This window comes from Rattus norvegicus, assembly GCF_036323735.1.
Source record: "Rattus norvegicus strain BN/NHsdMcwi chromosome 3 unlocalized genomic scaffold, GRCr8 chr3_unlocalized_1, whole genome shotgun sequence".
NCBI lineage: Eukaryota > Metazoa > Chordata > Mammalia > Rodentia > Muridae > Rattus > Rattus norvegicus.
In genome coordinates this window covers 2,151,692-2,173,145 of record NW_026947362.1, presented here as the reverse complement: position 1 = coordinate 2,173,145, position 21,454 = coordinate 2,151,692, and positions in this window count along the sequence as shown.

Below are 21,454 nucleotides of genomic sequence, written 5' to 3'. Positions count from 1 at the left end.
TTTCCTTCACACTTTGAGTTTTCCTCTCTCTCTGCTCTTATGACTCCTCTGCCATTATGTGACTGTTGTCCACTATGTGGCTGACAACAATGTGGGGTTAACTCAAATGACATGATTTTCCCCCTTTTCTCCCCTTCATCTTCCTTCTCTAGGCACCTGCTGAGATTTACAGACTTGGGGATTTTTTTAAGCCTGGAAAGCAGACACACACACACACACACACACACACACACACACACACACAGAAACACTCATACATATACAAACACACAAACACACACATACATACACACACAAACACACACACATGCACACACAAACACACACAAACATACACATATACACACACAAACACACATATACAGAGAGACAGAGAGACAGAAACAGAGAGAGAGATACAGAGAGACCGAGAGCCCATGAGAAAACGTGTAATATCATCTTTCTAAGAAAAATAAACAGAGACAACTTTCAAAAAAGTGAAGAACAAGTAGGCAACAAGAAGAATAATCTCGTCAAAGCCGTCAACTTGAGGAGGAAAGAGTTTGTCTCACTCTATCTTCTAGGTTCCTGTCTGTTACTGAGTGACATTGGGGCAGGAACTCAGACAGGACTCTAGAGGCAGGAAAGGAAGCAGAGACAACTTAGAAATGCTGGGTATTGGATTGCTATCCATGACTTACTCAGCTTTCTCTACTTCTCATACAACCCAGGGCCACATTCATAGTGGATGACACTCCCCATAGTGGGATAGACCCTTCCACATCAACCATCAAAAAAAATAAAATTCCTTACAGATGTGGCCAAAGGCCAATCTGATGGAGGCGATTCTTCAGCTGAGGCTCCCTCTTCCCAGGTTGAGTCAAACTGCTAATAAAAACTAACCAGGACCCTGCACATCCATTCTGATTGCCACACTGTGTGCAATAGACAAGCCATTGGAATAACCTTAGCTGTTGATCACTGGATGAAAGGCTTAAAAAATGGGATATACATTGATGTGATTTTCATCCGTGTATAAGAGGAACTGGTTTTGTTCTCAGAAAAATAGATGGAGTGTAAAATACAATGTGTTAAGTAAAACAAGCCAGACTCAGACGATTGCAAAATTTAGATTTTAATAAGGGATATTAAGTGAAAGGGGGCATTTAGGAAGAGGAAGGGGAGCAGCAGGGTGAGTGTGTGTGTGTGTGTGTGTGTGTGTGTGTGTGTGTGTGTGTGTGTGTGTGCAGGTGGAAATGGAGGTGAGTGTTGAGGATGAAGATGGCTAATGTACAGTATAAACCTGTAGAAGGGTCACAAGCAAGCTCACTGACTTGCACATTAAAAGCACATCGATATAAAAGAACTGAGTCTAAAACAAAGTTTTGATTAAATTGGGGGTTTATAGTTTAGAGATACCGTAAAGTTTATTCATATTTTCCTTCCCACAGGTGGCTCTTGCTGTTTTGAGCTTGATACTGATGACAGGATATGACAATGAGCTTTGGTGTCTGTACCTCATCAATCACCTGGAATTCACGTCATTCAGTGAGTCTACCATGGGGAAGGAGGGAGTTAGAGATCTTAAGGGTACAGGACGTGGGAAGAATAATGCCCTCCCCCACTATATATATCCAAATATTCACCCTCATCTCTGGTTTGAATTTGTTCGCCCAAAAGTAATTTTCTGAAGATGAATCTCCAGTGGGAATGTAGTTGTGAAGAATTGATTAGGTCAAGAGGGATGCAACCTACAAATAAAGATCCATTAATGATGCTATTGTGGAAAAAGGTTAAATTATGAAAGGGAGTTTGGCTCCCTCTCTTGTCTTGGTAGCCCATTGGATCCCTTCTGTGGTGATTACATCCCACAAGAACTCCTTCCTCTGCAGATGGTCTCTTCATCTTGGATTTACAGGCTTCTGAATCAGAATCATACAGAATCTGTGTCATTATAGACTAGCCAATCAGTGCCATTCTGTTTGTCCATACAAGCGTGAACATGCATCAGAATTGTGAGCAGCCGGGTCATACGGGAAAGTGAAGCTGGCAGAGAGGACTAGGTGGTTAGTGCTGACTGAAGACAAGATGGGTTCGGGGTTAGCGTGTGTGCTCTTCATGAAAGAAACAGCAGAGAGGAAGAGTGTAGATTGGAAAGGTGCAGCTTGGGAGGGACTCAGACATCTACTGTTGGCCTTTTGGGGACAAGGAGCCATTAGGGAAGGGGAAGATCGCCAGGGATAGCTTCAGCCACTGCTTTTGTCTAGCAGAACCCTTTTTAGAATCCTCATCTTCGATGATGTAAAAGAAAACTGCCTGGAGTCAGTTGATCCATTAGTAACCATCAAGAGTGTGTCCACTATTCCAGAGGGACCCAAGAAAAAGCCTGTTCTTGGAAGATACTTTGCCTTCCAGAGATGGAGACTCCTCCCCAGCAACACTGGGCAACGCATCTACGTCTGTAAGTGCATCCCACTAAGTCCAGATCAGTGGTCCTTAACACTTGGATTGAGAGCCCTTTGGGAGCTCAAATGGCCCTGGCACAGGAGTCACATATCATATATCCTGTACATCAGACATTTACATTGCAATTCATAACTATAGCAAAATTAAAGTTATGAAGTAGCAATGAAATAATTTTACAGTTGGTGGAGCTGTATGAAAAGGTTACGTTAGGAAGGTTGAGAACCACTCTTCCTGACCCCTCTAAGACATGCCTGTAGGTATGGACTGGAGGTATAATCCCTTTTATTCAATCAGGCAAATCCAGAAAAACCAAAACACCACCAAAAGCTTATGAAGGATAAACAGCCACTGCACCCACAGTGTCAGGACTGCTGACATCTTAGACAAACGATGTCAAAATGGAAATCACGTCACACCATGACCATCCCCCTAAATGAAAAGCAAAGGAGAAAAAACAGTTTTCTGGTGGTGGCACCAAGAGAAAACCATTGTCAGAATTGTCAGCAAGGATTTTAAAGCCAGGATTCAAGCGTCGTCAATGAGAAACTTCCAAAACAAAAGGATACACATCATCTTGGTGATGTAATAGAAGAAACAAAAGAAAATCGAATAGGAACTCACTGAATTAAAGCAAACACTAAGAGTAGGAATTAAAGGCATGTCTGGGCAAGATGAACAATGAAGTGGAGTTTAGAGCAGGCAGAAGGGGCTGGGGAGACGGCTCACTGGTTAGGAACACTGGTTGCTCTTGCAGAGGATCAGGGTTCAGATGATCTGATGGACTCTTTGGTCAAAACACACACACACACACACACATACACATACACAAACACAAACACACACACCCACTCACATACACACACACACATCCACAAACACACACACATCCACTCACATACACACACATATACACACACAAACACACACAAACACACACACACTCACATACACACACACATACACACACAAACACAAACACACACAAACACACACACTCTCCTAAACACACACACACACACACACATACACACACACAAACACAAACACACACACTCACATAAACACACACGCACATACACACACACAAACACACACACACACACACACACACACCATAGAGATAAATTTAAAAAAAAATTAAAAAAAAGAAGGAGCCAGGTATGCCCCTTTAATCCCAGCACTCAGAAGCAAGATGATCTCTGTGAGTTCAAGGCCGACCTGGTTTATACAGTGAGTTTCAGGCCGGCCCTACCTACATAATGAAACCCAGTGTCAAAATAAAACAGAAAAGAGTGTTCTATTTATTTCTGATAATGTAAGCAACAGAGAAACTATTTCTACAGAGAAAGAACTTATTGTTGAGAGAATCAGTGGGCTGGAAGGAGACCCCAATTCTCTGTGTCACTAACTCCATCACGGCCTCAGCAGGAAGCAAGAATGGGTACAGCTAAAAGGAAGCAGGGCGATCATGAGTAAAGCTGTGGACACGGATCAGCCCATCAGCAACAGAAGCAGGCGGAAAACCAGCTTGGATGAGATGGCGTCACCAGCCAATGTCTCTGACTGACAGTACCTAGTAGCACCAGGTTGTTCTTTTCCTTCAAGTACCCTGGACTTTTCAGACACTCAGAAACCACAGAACAAAGTGTGGCAAATGCCTAAGAAAGGATGTCCTGTGGGACATATTTTTTTATACAGGTTTCATGTAGCCCAGGCTGTCCTCAAACACACTATGCACCCGAGGATGATTTTGAACTCCTGGTTCTCCTCCTGGTAATGGGACTATGGGCATGGACCACCACACCAGGCTGATGAGGTACTGTAGGTGGAGCCCAGAGCTGTGTGAGACCCAAGTGAGCACTCTGTCCACTGAGCTGCATCTCCAGCCCCTCGGGATGTGTTCTGCTAATACAACAAAACTAAAATAGACGTCTTCAATGAGAGACAACAGGAGTCTCCCATTCCAGAAACAATAAATCACACATTCACAAATAATACAGATGTCAAGAAATAATGAAAATATGTAACAGTAAGAACAAAAGAAGAAGATAGGAAACATACTATCAAAATGTGTGAGACAGAACTATGACGGTGCTAAGTGGAAACTTTATTTACAACACTAATTCTTAGATTAGAAACAAAGCCCAGCAACCTAAATTTTTATCTACACTAGAAAATAAGAAAATTAATTCAATGAAAAAATAATTGTTAAAATGAACCCCAAAACACAAAACACTAAAAATAAGAAATTAACAAAAAAAAGCTATTGAAACACAATTAGTTTTTTTTAAAGCAAAGAATTTTATTTTTATGTCTCAATTAGACCTAGATAGAAAAATATAAGATCCATTCTGTTTGGCGATTTAAAAAAAAGAAAGAAATTGCCGTGTTTTAGAGTTTATGCAGAACATTGAACCTGGTACCACAGACAAAAATTTAAAACAAAAATTATTCATCGTTTAAACACTTTTTAATGACAGTGTTTATACTCACCTTACCTCTCCTATAATCTGTTTCATATCAGACAAGATTTCCAGGGTTGCCATATGGAGATTATGCAGTGTTGAAATGGAAGCACAGCATTGTATTCCCAACACAGACTGTGGTTGAGAACATCATTGTTTTTATCACGAGGAAACTAGCACAAGATCCAAGCCCAGTCTCCCGAGGCGTTGTCCCATCTCTGAGCCATTTCCTCGGACAGCACTTCCCATGGTTCATATTTTTCTTCAAAAATCGAAACAGACTTGTTTGCTGAACTGTTTGGTTTGCCGTGCTGCTTGGGGATCCTGGACCATCAGACATGATGAAACTTCTCGCCCACACCCCCAAACTACAGTGCTGGTATCAGTGTAGAGGAAATAGGAGAGACAGAAACGAAAAAGGAAAAAAAAAAACCTGTTGTTTTTTGGAGAAGAGTCATGTAAGTAGGCCAAACTGACTTTGGACATTCTATGTAGCCCAGGTTGACCTTGGATTTACTATGTAGCCCAGGATGGCCATGGACTTACTCTGTAGCCCAGGCTGGCCTTGGATTTACGATGTAGCCAATGCTGTCTTTTGACTTACTATCTAGTCCATGCTTGATTTGAACTTGTGATCTTTGCGAGTATAGAGAATATAGCAATGCACTACCACAATCATCTTGGTATCTGTTAGTATGAGTGACTCAGCTGTGGCCCCTCATTCTCCTGGCTCCCTCAATATCAACAACAGCATCCACAATCACCCACTAGGATAATTCCATCCTTTAACTCATCTGTTAAGGTAAGACTTTACAGAATAGATAGTCAGCAGGGTCCTCCTCCTTATTAGAACACATTTGTGTGGAGGTATTTGAGTGATTGTTTGAGTGAGCCAGTCATACTTTAACCTGATTCTGATATTATTACCAAGACAGAAAAAAAAGAAAAAGAAAAAAAATAAGAAAACAAAAGTAGAGAAGATGGGTCCAACACTTGGACTTGAAACTTAGCAGTTGAGGAGATGGCTCAAAGGTCTCAGTTAAATGATAGATAGGCTTTGTCGCCAACATAGACTCCCAGTCCTGGGAGGTAGAGATAGGGCAGATCCCCAGAGCAAGATAGCTGTCAAGACTAGTCATATTGGTGAACTCTGTGTTTGACTGAGAAATGCTGCTTCAATGAATAAGGTAGAAGAGAAAATGGATTAGTCCCTACATTATACCAGGTACGTGCATGTATTTACACATACACACACACACACACACACACACACACACACACACAGAGTAACAAAACAAAACCTTGGACATACATTGCCTCCAGTGTAGTAGCACATAGTAGGAGATGGGGATCTAAATAAGTGTTCCTTTCCACCCCCACAAAGACCAACATACTTATGAACACTCAGCCCTGGATCTGTACAATCTGCTGAGGACTCCCGGATGTTTAGTTTAGTCTCCTCGCTCTGTAACATATTCTGTTATTCTGTTTCAGGAATCCTCAGCTGGGACCCGGCAGACTTGAGCCTCACTCCCAGTCTTGCATCCAAGACAACTTTCAGTTGTCATGAACTGATCCTTGGAATTCCCTGCCAAGGTACCCTGACTTGCATTTCTCACGAGTCCATGCCATGAAGCCAGAGAATGTGCGGCTGTCTTACTCTCCCCTTTATTAGCTTAGAGTATTGGGAAATTGGTTCGAAATTTAAAACTCAATTCCCTCATGTATAAGTGAGCAGGCGAACAATTCCAGTTCATCAGATCTACATTACGAGTGAGTTAGAAAAAAACATTAAAACGATTAATGCCAATGTGTTTTATGAATGATAAGCAGTATTATTTGTATGATTTGTAATATTGGAAATTATTGTACCAGGAACATAACAGTTTTCATTATCTATGCACAGATGCTGCGAGGAAAGCATCTAGGATGCAGAAATGCTTCCTTTTTTGCTTTATTTCCAAGAAGCATTTCTTTCTGCTCCAATTATTTTTTTAACTTACATTCCACTCCATCTCCACTTAGGTGATTAAGTTAGAACAGGGTTATGTGAGAGGGGTTATAAAACCTTGTGTTATAGATTATATCTACAAGATCAACTGTTGAGTTCAAATGGAGGCAGCCTCTATGGATAAGCCTTGTTCTCCCTGAAGCTATTGATTTCTTTTCTTTTTTTTTTATTTTCATTGTTTTCTTGTGATGGCTAGTCTTGGAAGAAAGAACCTCGGTTGAGGAGCTTCCTCCATCAGATTGTCCTTGACTATGTCTAGGATGGCATTTCCTTGACTGTTAACTGTTATTGGAGAGCCTGGACTACTGTGCGCAGCACCGCCCTATGCAGGTGTGTCTCTGTAAAGGTAGTTGAATGAAGCTTAGAAGCAAGTCAGTGAGCAGTCTCTGTAGTTCTTGTTTCACAATCCTGTCTTGGTTTTCCTTGATGATGGGCTGGAACAGAGAAGATGATATAAAGTTTTCCCTTCCCAAGCTGGCTGTGATGAGTGTATTTATCAAAGCAAAAGAAAACCAAAATTAAGCAAAAATCACTGTGCCAGTTGTGTGATGTCTTCCAGTAAGTTGCTGACCAGTGAGATCCCAAAAGCTTTCACAACTTTACAGGTTGGTCATTGTTCTTCGTAGCCCTCCAGAACTTGATGGTAAGACCCTATTGCTGAGGACACTGAATCCTTTTGGTCACAGGTCACAGAAGGGTCAATCTCAAGTTGAGGTGGAAGCATCCTCTATAATGGGAAGCCTTCATGGTTCAAGAAAGTGCTATGTAGGCTTCCAGGGGAGAAAATCATCTACAAACTTACTTGGGAGAGAACCACTCAAGCTAAAATGTCAGGCAAGATGTGCCTGTAATGTGTTAGTGGCATCACAGTCACTGGAGTAACCAGTGGCTTTCCAATCGGATACAAGGCATATTGCACATGAGAGAATACACACCAGCTTTTGTAAACTGGTCAAGAACCTATGGTTAGGGTGATATAGGTCCTATGAAAGAACCTAATGCTAAATAAATTGGCAAACTTCCTTCCAAACATCCATATTTGTATCTATAGATCAGGGTTGCACTCAGCTCTCATCAGAGAAGAAGCCTCTGACTACCATGGGCAGAGACGTACAGCTGGACAAAGTGCTGGGAATCAGTGGTGTTGGACTGTTCAGGTGGAAACAGGACAGCTAAGTCTTCTCCTCCACAGCTCAGAGAACATCATGAAAGAGTGGGTGGAAGGAATATAAGAACCAGAAGATGGGGAAGTGGACAGCAAAAGGATATCTTTTAGATTGGATCTAGTCATTGAACTCTTAAATTGATGGTGGCTATGGTCATGGGCCCAAGACTGGGCCCCTCAACACTTCATTACAGATGGGAGAGGCCATGAAGACCCTCCCCTCCCTTGGCAATCAACATTTACTGGAGGAGGGTTCTATCCTGCAGGCTTAGATTTTTCAAGACCTACTTTAGTAAGAGTTTTTAAACCCTTTAAACTTCCTCTAGCCCACCACCCACCAGAGTAAGTGGAAAGGAAAGGACAATACGGCAAACAAAGGACGACGTGGACCTGCTTAGAAATAGTTCTCTGGGGCGATTTCAATCTTCATCATCAGAATATCAGTTCAGTTGACATGAATCAGCAGAGGTAGGTCGATCTACTTGCAAACACCATTCACGAATCACCAAGGACATTTCAACCCAGAAGAAATTGCTGAGTTCTACCAATTGGCCTGGGTTCGAGGAGGCAGCGAGAAGCCACCGCATTGTCTCCACAAGAAGTTCTCTGGGGCTTTTCTCTCTACAAAACCATGACAAACAATGGTCAGTGAGGAAGGAAAGGTGAACCAATGCCACAGCATGGTCAATGAAGACCAGTGTCATCAAAGTCCATTGAGCATCAGCGAAGAGTGTCAAGGCAAGCCAATGCCGTGGTGTTGCCCACTATTGTCCAAGGTTATACTCGTACCCTTTCTAAACATCACATGCCCTTTTCCCCGGCAGCTACCAGAAACACCATGTGTTTGTTCTCAGTAAAACATCCTCCCCTAACACAGTTTCCAGAGCAACATCCATGACACAGTTGAGTCTCCAAAGAAACCAGAAATTTCTGCTTCACTCCCTTCTTCATTCCTGTACCTGTAGAAAAGTTGTTCTGTCGAATTCCTCTGTTCTCATGTAATTAATTAAACTTAGGGATTACACGCAGAAGGGAGACATGAAATAGGAGGGGGGACTTATTCAGAAAAATCGGTGCCGATTGGAGAGGGAATGGCGTGAGAGAAGGGGTTCACCGACGGGATGACGGAGGATGATGAGGGAGGAAGCAAGGGAGACCTGAAGGAGGGGATGGGAGAATGAGGGAGGGGGATGAGGGAGGGGAATTGGGAAGGGAAATACAGAAAGAAAAGGTCTAAAACTCATTATATAAGTATATGAAATTGTTAAACAAAAACATCAAAATCATCATTTTTAAAAAAAAGTTTAATGTTTCTCTTTATAGAGGGTCAATCATTACAACTTAGGGCTTATTTTGTTGTATCAATTTTGTCTTTAAGGTTTTTTAGTTCCTTGGAGCAAATTGTCAGACGTGAAGTTTTAGTTCGACTCAGTGCCGTCCAGGGTTCTGTGTGACTGAAAAATCAAGTCAATAAACACTTTGTATTAATCGTCAAAATCCCAGTGAGTTCTCTCCAGTAATTTTCCTTTTATCACACTCCACCCACAGCCCTTCTCAAAATGCTGGCTGAATTAAGTAGCTGCCACTGAATGGGACACAAGTTCAAACCAGTGGAAGTGGGAAAAAGGAACTAAAAGCAAACAAAGAAACAAACAGCGAAACTTCTTCCCTCTGCATCTTGGATTCCATTTTATGGTTTTGGAGAGTCTACTACACTGAACAAAATGAAAGAGTAGAGTCTGAGGTGGTGTTTAACTTAGTGAAGAAAGGCAGGCATAGCTGCAAATGGGGGGAGGCGGGGTAGGCTGACAGGGCGGTTCCTCTCTTGATGATGTATGTAAACACCAAAGCTGAGAATGAAGAGAACCTCCAAGTGAAAACGGCGATGCCAAAATTTATGAACACAAGAGCGTTTGTATCACACTGACTGAACATTCATACAAATAAATCACACCGCACGACTAGTATGCATGTTCACACACATCAAGTGGTGCTGTGTTTGGGGGGTTGTATAAACAATGATTGTGTGTGACTGGAGAGGTGACTTCGTAGTTGAGAACCGTTACTGCTCTTGCAGAGGACCTGAGTTCAGACCCTGGCACCAACATGGTGGCTCACCAGCATTGATCACTCTTGTTCAGTTCTGTGCCCTGCTCCTGTCTTTGTATATTTTGGATATTACCCACTATCAGATATAGGATTGGTAAAAATGTTTTCCCAATCTGTTGGTTGTAGTTTTGTCCTAATGACAGTGTCTTTTGCCTTACAGAACGTTGCTGTTTCATGAGGTCCTATTTGTCAATTCTTGATCTTAGAGCATAAGTCATGTGTGTTTTGTTCAGGAAATTTTCTCCAGTGCCCATGTGTTCAAGACTCTTTCCGAACTTTTCTTCTATCCGTTTCAGTGTTTCTGGTTTGATGTGTAGGTCCTTGATTCACTTGTACTTAAGCTTTGTACATGGTCATAAAAATGGGATAATTTGCATTCATCTACATGCTGACTTCCTGTTGAACCAGCACTATTTTTGGAAAATGCTATGTTTCTTCATTTGGATGGTATTATCTCCCTTGCCAAATATCAAATGATAGGTGTGTGGGTTCATTTCGGGGTCTTCAATTCTATTCCACTGGTCTATCCATCTGTCTCTGTATGAATGCCATGCAGTTTTTATCACTATTGCTCTGTAATTCTGCTTGAGTTCAGGGGTGATGATTCCCCCAGAAGTTCTTTTATTGTTGAGGATACTTTTAGCTATCCTGGCTTATTCTTATTCCAAATGAATTTGCAAATTGCTCTTTCTATCTCTACTAAATAAGTGAGTCGTAATTTTGATGGACATTGCATTGAATATGTAGATTGCTTTTGGCAAAATGTTCATCTTTAGTATATTAATCCTGTCAATCCATGAGCTTGGAAGCTCTTTCTATCTTCTGAGATCTTCCTCAAGTTCTTTCTTCAGATACTTGATCTTCTTGTCATACAGATCATGGTTAATCTCACAACAAGATATTTTATATTATGTGGGACTATTGTGAAGTGTGTGGTTTCATTATTTTCTTTCTCACCCTGTTTATCCATTGAGGAGAGGGAAGCTCCTGGTGTGTTTGAGTTAATTTTATACCCTGACACTTTGCTGAAGTTATTTATCAGGTTAAGTAATTCTCTGGTGGAACTTTTGGGGTCACTTAAGTATATACTATCATATCATCTGCAAATAGTGATATTTTGATATCTTTCCTTCCAATTTGTATCCCTTTGTCCCCCTTTTACTGTCTGGTTTCTCTGGCTATGATATAGAGTCCTGTTTTGAATAAGTAGGGAGAGAGTTGGGCAGCCTTGTCTCGTCCCTGATTTTAGTGGGATTGCTTCAAGTTACTCTCCATTAAGTTTGATGTTAGCTACAGGTTTGCTGCATATTTCTTACACTATGTTTTGATATGAGCTTTCAATTTGTGATTTTTCCAGGACTTTTATCCACAAGGGTTGTTGAATTTTGTCAAATGCTTTCTCACCATCTAATGAAATGACCTTGTGCTCCTTATCTTTGAGATTGTTTACATGATGGATTACATTTATGAATTTTCCTATATTAAACCATCCTTCCATCCCTGGGTTCAAGTCTACTTGATCACGATGGATGATTTTTTGGTGTGTTCTTAGATTCGGTTTGCAAAAATTTTATTGATTATTTTTTATCAATATTCATAAGGAAAATTGGTCAACGTTCTCTTTCTGTGCTGAGTCTTTGTGTGGGTTAGGTATAAGAGTAATTGTGGATTCATATAAGGAATGCGCTAGTGCTCCGTCTCTCCAATTTTGTGGAATAGTCTGGACAATATTAGTATGAGGTCTTCTAAGAAGGTCTGATAGAATTCTGCACTGAACGCATCTCGACCTGGACTCTGTTTGGGATACTTTTAATATCAGCTTTTATTTCTTTAGGAGTTATCGGGTTGTTTAAATAGTTTATTTGTTCCTGATTTAACTTTGCTACCTGTTATCTGTCTACAAAATTTTCCATTTCCTCCAGATTTTGCAGTTTTGTTGAATATAGGCTTTTATAGTACAAGCTGATGATTTTTTTTTAATTTCTTCAGATTCTGTTGTTATGTCTCACTTTTCATTTCTGATTTTTGTAATTTGGATACTGTCTCTTTGACCTCTGGTTAGTTTGGCTAAGGGTTTATCTATCTTATTGTTTTTCTCGAAGAAACAGCTCCTGGTTTTGTTGGTTCTTTGTATTGTCCTTTTCATTTCTACTTCGTTGATTTCAGCTTTGAGTTTGATAATTTCCTGCATTCTACCCCCCTTGTGTTTACTTAGTTCTTTTTGTTCTAGAGCTTTTACATGTGCTATCAAGCTCCTGACATATGCTCTCTCCTGTTTCTTTTTGCAAGCACTCAGAGCTATAAGTTTTCCTCTTAGCTGTGCTTCCTTGTGTCACATATGTTTGGGAATGTTGTGTCTTCATTTTCATTAAGTTCTAAGAAGTCTTTAATTTCTTTATTTCTTCCTTCACCAATTTGTCATGGAGTAAAGCATTTTTCAACTTCCATGTATATGAGGGCTTTCTGTCATTATTGTTATTGTTGAAGACCAGTCTTAGTGTGTGGTGATCTGAGAGAATACATGGGATTATTTCTATCTTCCTGTATCTGTTAAGGTCTGTTGAGGGATCGATTATGTGGTCAATTTTGAAGAAGGTTCCGAGATCATGAGAAGAATGTATATCCTTATTTTTTAGAATGGAAGGTTCTATAAATGTCTGCTAAATCCATTTGGTTCATAACTTCTCTTACGTTCTCTACATCTCTGTTTAATTTCTGTTTCCAATATCTCTCCAGTGATGAGGGTGGGGTGTTGAAATCTCCTACTATTATCATGTCAGGTGCAATGTGTGCTTTTAGCTTTAGTAAGGTTTCTTTTATGAAACCTCAGGATTTCTCGTGAATCATTTTTATTGCACAAATTCAAATGTAATTATAACATTCTGGTTCTTGAGTTGATATTCTGGAAATTTAACTGGGAGAGGCGAGGCCTCACTCTCTAACTAGAGAGCTACATATACAAATACAGAACCTACTAATGAAAACAAAGTTGCTTTAAAAATATTTCAAATTTAGAAAAGTATTCATTTTCTGTTTTGTCTGTGGGAAGGTTGTTTACTTGTTTTTTTGTTTGTTTTAATATGGAGAAATATTTACAGTACATCAAAATAAGTGTGAAATGAATCACAATAGAATCCTCTTCATTCCAGCAATTTTTCTACAAGAGCAGAGTCCACTGAGTGGTCAAGTATGTACAAAAGACTTCCTGCTTCCTAATTGTCAGAGCTTTAAGACTGTCCTATGTTCTCTACACTTAGATTTTTATAAGTTTTTCATGAATGGGTCAGATCTAATCTAATAGATATAATAAGCTAATATACCTGACTATGTCGTCTGCTCCTATGAGAAAACTTTGTATTGTTTTGCTTTTTTGTTGTTGTTGTTTGGGGAGCTGTGTTTTTCATTATCCCCAATAGAAAATTAATCTAGTGATCAATTAGTGAATAGAAACAAAAATCATGTGTTGTGATGAGAAAATCCCCAAAATAGAGTTTACACAAAGGTAAATCTAAAATGTTTGTGGGTAGACATGCACTCATGCTGATGTCCCATGTACCTGACAGGCATTCAACACCAGATCAACTTAAGTGATTTGGGAAGTTAACTTAATTCAAACAGAAGAAAACTCATAGGGAATACATTTTTTTCTTAGCTGCATTTAAAAGTGACCAAATGGTGAAAAGTTGATGTAAAGGAATAGTGTTACCCTGCATTGTTGTTTATACTAACATTTTAATTCATGTACAATCTCCATGTCCTCTTTCTCTATTGTGTTTCTCTGTGTCTGTGTTTCTTCATGAATATATAAGCAGACATGTGTATGTTGCATACGTGTGAGTGTGTGTGCATATGTGTGTGTATGTGTGTTTGTCTTATATGGTATTTGTAAACATAGGTAACATGTTTATTTATAATTTGGAAATACTGAAAATCACATTTGATTTGTGGATCAACCATGTGGTGATCTACTCAAATACGTCTGACATTTCATTACATCAAGTGAATAGAGACAGAGCCTAACAGGCTGGTGATATCTCCTATTCTACACTTGTCAGGAAAAAGTGATGTATTTTTGGAAAGAAATCCCAAACTTCAGAAAATGCATATACAACCAACAAAACAGGAGACGACATCTCCTTTGAAGGGAAAAGTTATCAGACTGGGTGAAAAATGAGTTTGCCTCATTCCAATATTTGAGGGACATGAGACTGAACTTCAGAAGTTATAATGGGAAGGGACAGACAGAATCCCCAAGGATCCAAAGTAAGCTAAACCCTGGAGCTTCTCATTACACGAGAGCTCAGAGATTGGTGAGGATGGTGAACATAATGATAAGAACTTTGCAGTCCATACTCAGTCTCCACATAAGGCTACAATGTGAGCAAGATGAGAAGGAGTCACCACCACAGAGCTAACAGCTACTTTAGCAGTCACAGTGTGAAAAACAGAGTGTAACTATAGAGAGAAGAGAAGGACGATATTTGAAAACAGACAAGGCTGTGCTGGAACTGAACAGTTTTCCATGTAAGTAACCAAACAAGCACACAGCAGGTGCCATATGCAAAAGTGAGCAAAGAGGAATTAACTGTGTAGATACTATGTGTACAGAAATACAGGTTGTTTGGTGGAATTCTAAGATGTTGAGATGAAAGAATAGGAAGGAATTTCTATCAAGCCAGGCACCATGTCTTGCTCTTAGAATACTCACATTCAAGAGACTGAGGGAGAGAAATTAGGAAGTTCAGCTTAGCCTGGACTACATATCCAGACAATACATCTTTTATTTTTTTCTTTATTTAAATCAACAGTCTGATTGATAGAATATCATGAACAATATTAGGAAAACAGACATTTAATGCCTATGCAGTGATACTCCTGCTAAGAAAACATGCTCTATAAAGAGACAGTAATTATTAAGTTACAGATACCAGCTGTCATATTGAAGGTTGTGGCATGAAGGGGTCTGATGTTGTTTGGTTGATCCTTCTTCACTTTCATGGCTCAGTGTACACATCTTAAAATTCTTCTCTGACGACCTCGTTACTGTGCAGACATCGAGATGTGCCTTGCCTTTAAGTCTATGTATTAAAACCAGTAATCATTTATTTATCAAACGATTATTTGGTTTTACTTTATCTTCAAAAATGATGAGTCTTGAGGAAATGATACCTTTACTCTGTGGGTTTGAATATTCATAATAGCAATCAGAGAATAATTGGGCCCAAACACACACACACAGGGTGGTTGGAGAGACTATGCCTGTGTCATCAGGAAAGCATAGGGATGAGTGGATTGATCAGGTTTTCTGTATAACATTGATAACTAGTTAATGATAAGAACGTAAAAAATCGAGATACAGTCAAGGTTTTCTTTTCCTTAATTTTAATGATTGCTTATACAGCATGTGAAACTGAACTTAAACCCAAGGTAAACCTTATGCCTGAGCTTCATTAGTGCCAGGACTACATGTTTCCACCTTCTATTGTAAGTATTTGGACACTTGGCTCAATGCTTAGCACACTTTGAAAAATCCCCTGGTGTTAAGAGAGAAAGTATTAGCTAAGAAATTATGTGAGAAAAAATCTTTTCTAAGCTTTGATTTTTGTGACTGCAGACAAAGACTTTGACTCTGATGTAACTGAGCCTCTAAAATACTAAAATATCAATATCTCTCATCTGCAAGAATCCTACTAATGGCTTACTGCTCTGTGTTTCTGGAGATGAGTGTCAATTGTGTCAATTGCTCTTTGTGGCAGGAAAAGGGCTTGTCTGCCAAATGCTTTGCAATTGCCAAGAACTGTGAGGTCCCTGGAGAATGCTCCCTCTGTTCACCCTCATTCTGCTCTCATGGCCTTTGCTATCTGCACCTGTCCATCTCTACACACCCCCATGTACTTCTTTCTGGGGAACTTATGTATCCTGGAAATTGGTCACACTGGCTTTGTCATACCCAAGATATGGAGAGCCGTGTAGGTGAGATCTGAGGAATCTCTCAGGAGGGATGTACCCCACAGATGTTGTTCTTCACACTTTTTGGTATAACTGACTGTTTCCTATTGGCAGTCATGGCCTTTGGCCACCGTATGGCCCCACTTCACTATGCAACCCAAATGAGTCGTGAGGTATGCGCCCATTTGGCAATTGTTTCATGGGGAATAGGTTGCCTTGTAGGGTTGGGACAAAACTACTTGAGGCCTAAATCTAACCACCCACAAGGAGTTGATAAATTCTTGGTCAACTTCCATACCACAGCGACATCCTTGCTGAACCCCATCATCTATTGCTTAAGGAACCAAGAAGTCAAGGCAGCACTGAGAACAACTCTGGGTCAGAAGAAAGTTCTGATAATAAATAGGTAATTAAGGATCCCAAAGTGCTCTTTCAAAAAGGTGCAAAGTCTGTGAAAGAAAGAAAAAAAAAACCACTGTGCTCCTTCTTGCTGTCTTGAAACAAACTTAAGAAACATAACTTTATTTTAGTGTATTCCCTTTATACACCACCATGTTTAATTGCAAACAATTGTAAAGTTTGCTTGATACTAAATTATTTGAGTAGATCAGTCCAGTACTTAAACGTTTTCATTTGGACAGAGTTTAACCCACATGCTAATGTCTCAGGGGCCTTGAAAATTATCTGTGTCCATTCTTAGCTATTTGGAAATCTTCCAGAAATTGTTTGTAAATGATCTCAGCTCGTTCTGCTACAATTCCATATCCCTCAGTACATGTAAATTCATTGCATTGGACTGGAATTGCTAAGTAGTTCTCAGGACAGTGATTTTTTAGCCTCTGCTTTGTGTACCATTTGGTCAGTTCTGGGCACCCAGGGCCTATGATTTTGGAAGAGGAGTAGTCTTTACTCCACTTTTTGATTTCTAATAGCGCTGTTTAAACAAATTTCAGCCAGGTGATTTTCAACACCAATATCATAGTTACAGATAAACACACACACACACACACACACACACACACACACGAACAAACACACACACAAGCACACACACACAAGCACACACACACACATGCAAACACACACACACACATACACATGCATGAATGCACACATTATACAGGAATTGAAGTGGGTTTACAAGTGACAGAATACAAATATAAAAGTCAGCTAGTGTCAGATAATTAGATTCCGTTTGCTATTCAACAAGAAAATAAAATAACAAAATTAGAATCTTGAGTCTTTATGACTATAGTGAAACAAAAATAAAATTCCATTTTAATGTGCTGAAAATATGGAAGACATTAAAAAAATTACCATGACACTAAAACTACAGTAATGTTTTAGGCATGAGTTACCCAAAGAGAAAGACAATAATTACATAATCCTCTGACTTATGGTTCTGAGTCTACTTACATATAGTAAGGACCATTCAGGTCAAAATGTTGGTAAAAAAATGACCGAGATGCTGAATACAAATACTAAAGTTTTGAAGAGACACACAGTCTTTCCTTAGGCTTTAAGTAATTCTCCTATAACTTCTATTACTTTAAAAGAAAATACAAAAGAAAAATACATTAAAATATTTTATTTTATTTTTTTTTTATTTTTTATTTTTTTTTTTATTAACTTGAGTATTTCTTATATACATTTCGAGTGTTATTCCCTTTCCCAGTTTCCGGGCAAACATCCCCCTCCCCCCTCCCCTTCCTTATGGGTGTTCCCCTCCCAACCCTCCCCCCATTGCCGCCCTCCCCCCATAGACTAGTTCACTGTGGGTTCAGTCTTAGCAGGACCCAGGGCTTCCCCTTCCACTGGTGCTCTTACTAGGATATTCATTGCTACCTATGGGGTCAGAGTCCAGGGTCAGTCCATGTATAGTCTTTAGGTAGTGGCTTAGTCCCTGGAAGCTCTGGTTGCTTGGCATTGTTGTACTTTTGGGGTCTCGAGCCCCTTCAAGCTCTTCCAGTTCTTTCTCTGATTCCTTCAATAGGGGACCTATTCTCAGTTCAGTGGTTTGCTGCTGGCATTCGCCTCTATATTTGCTGTATTCTGGCTGTGTCTCTCAGGAGCGATCTACATCCGGCTCCTGTCGGTCTGCACTTCTTTGCTTCATCCATCTTGTCTAATTGGGTGGCTGTATATGTATGGGCCACATGTGGGGCAGGCTCTGAATGGGTGTTCCTTCAGTCTCTGTTTTAATCTTTGCCTCTCCCTTCCCTGCCAAGGGTATTCTTTTTCCTCATTTAAAGAAGGAGTGAAGCATTCACATTTTGATCATCCGTCTTGAGTTTCGTTTGTTCTAGGGATCTAGGGTAATTCAAGCATTTGGGCTAATAGCCACTTATCAATGAGTGCATACCATGTATGTCTTTCTGTGATTGGGTTAGCTCACTCAGGATGATATTTTCCAGTTCCAACCATTTGCCTACGAATTTCATAAACTCGTTGTTTTTGATAGCTGAGTAATATTCCATTGTGTAGATGTACCACATTTTCTGTATCCATTCCTCTGTTGAAGGGCATCTGGGTTCTTTCCAGCTTCTGGCTATTATAAATAAGGCTGCAATGAACATAGTGGAGCACGTGTCTCTTTTATATGTTGAGGCATCTTTTGGGTATATGCCCAAGAGAGGTATAGCTGGATCCTCAGGCAGTTCAATGTCCAATTTTCTGAGGAACCTCCAGACTGATTTCCAGAATGGTTTTACCAGTCTGCAATCCCACCAACAATGGAGGAGTGTTCCTCTTTCTCCACATCCTCGCCAGCATCTGCTGTCACCTGAGTTTTTGATCTTAGCCAATCGCACTGGTGTGAGGTGAAATCTCAGGGTTGTTTTGATTTGCATTTCCCTTATGACTAAAGATGTTGAACATTTCTTTAGGTGTTTCTCAGCCATTCGGCATTCCTCAGCTGTGAATTCTTTGTTTAGCTCTGAACCCCATTTTTTAATAGGGTTATTTGTTTCCCTGCGGTCTAACTTCTTGAGTTCTTTGTATATTTTGGAAATAAGGCCTCTATCTGTTGTAGGATTGGTAAAGATCTTTTCCCAATCTGTTGGTTGCCGTTTTGTCCTAACCACAGTGTCCTTTGCCTTACAGAAGCTTTGCAGTTTTATGAGATCCCATTTGTCGATTCTTGATCTTAGAGCATAAGCCATTGGTGTTTTGTTCAGGAAATTTTTTCCAGTGCCCATGTGTTCCAGATGCTTCCCTAGTTTTTCTTCTATTAGTTTGAGTGTGTCTGGTTTGATGTGGAGGTCCTTGATCCACTTCGACTTAAGCTTTGTACAGGGTGATAAGCATGGATCGATCTGCATTCTTCTACATGTTGCCCTCCAGTTGAACCAGCACCATTTGCTGAAAATGCTATCTTTTTTCCATTGGATGGTTTTGGCTCCTTTGTCAAAAATCAAGTGACCATAGGTGTGTGGGTTCATTTCTGGGTCTTCAATTCTATTCCATTGGTCTATCTGTCTGTCTCTGTACCAATACCATGCAGTTTTTATCACTATTGCTCTGTAATACTGCTTGAGTTCAGGGATAGTGATTCCCCCTGAAGTCCTTTTATTGTTGAGGATAGCTTTAGCTATCCTGGGTTTTTTGTTATTCCAGATGAATTTGCAAATTGTTCTGTCTAACTCTTTGAAGAATTGGATTGGTATTTTGATGGGGATTGCATTGAATCTGTAGATTGCTTTTGGTAAAATGGCCATTTTTACCATATTAATCCTGCCAATCCATGAGCATGGGAGATCTTTCCATCTTCTGAGGTCTTCTTCAATTTCTTTCCTCAGTGTCTTGAAGTTCTTATTGTACAGATCTTTTACTTGCTTGGTTAAAGTCACACCGAGGTATTTTATATTATTTGGGTCTATTATGAATGGTGTCGTTTCCCTAATTTCTTTCTCGGCTTGTTTCTCTTTTGTATAGAGGAAGGCAACTGATTTATTTGAGTTAATTTTATACCCAGCCACTTTTCTGAAGTTGTTTATCAGCTTTAGTAGTTCTCTGGTGGAACTTTTGGGATCACTTAAATATACTATCATGTCATCTGCAAATAGTGATATTTTGACCTCTTCTTTTCCGATCTGTATCCCTTTGATCTCCTTTTGTTGTCTGATTGCTCTGGCTAGAACTTCAAGAACTCTATTGAATAAGTAGGGAGAGAGTGGGCAGCCTTGTCTAGTCCCTGATTTTAGTGGGATTGCTTCAAGTTTCTCTCCATTTAGTTTAATGTTAGCAACTGGTTTGCTGTATATGGCTTTTACTATGTTTAGGTATGGGCCTTGAATTCCTATTCTTTCCAGGACTTTTATCATGAAGGGGTGTTGAATTTTGTCAAATGCTTTCTCAGCATCTAATGAAATGATCATGTGGTTCTGTTCTTTCAGTTTGTTTATATGATGGATCACGTTGATGGTTTTCCGTATATTAAACCATCCCTGCATGCCTGGGATGAAGCCTACTTGATCATGGTGGATGATTGTTTTGATGTGCTCTTGAATTCGGTTTGCCAGAATTTTATTGAGTATTTTTGCGTCGATATTCATAAGGGAAATTGGTCTGAAGTTCTCTTTCTTTGTTGTGTCTTTGTGTGGTTTAGGTATAAGAGTAATTGTAGATTCGTAGAAGGAATTCGGTAGGGCTCCATCTGTTTCAATTTTGTGGAATAGTTTGGATAATATTGGTATGAGGTCTTCTATGAAGGTTTGATAGAATTCTGCACTAAACCCGTCTGGACCTGGGCTCTTTTTGGTTGGGAGACCTTTAATGACTGCTTCTATTTCCTTAGGAGTTATGGGGTTGTTTAACTGGTTTATCTGTTCCTGATTTAACTTCGATACCTGGTATCTGTCTAGGAAATTGTCCATTTCCTGAAGATTTTCAAATTTTGTTGAATATAGGTTTTTATAGTAAGATCTGATGATTTTTTGAATTTCCTCCGAATCTGTAGTTATGTCTCCCTTTTCATTTCTGATTTTGTTAATTTGGACACACTCTCTGTGTCCTCTCGTTAGTCTGGCTAAGGGTTTATCTATCTTGTTGATTTTCTCAAAGAACCAACTTTTGGTTCTGTTGATTCTTTCTATGGTCCTTTTTGTTTCTACTTGGTTGATTTCAGCTCTGAGTTTGATTATTTCCTGCCTTCTACTCCTCCTGGGTGTATTTGCTTCTTTTTATTCTAGAGCTTTTAGGTGTGCTGTCAAGCTGCTGACATATGCTCTTTCCTGTTTCTTTCTGCAGGCACTCAGCGCTATGAGTTTTCCTCTTAGCACAGCTTTCATTGTGTCCCATAAGTTTGAGTAT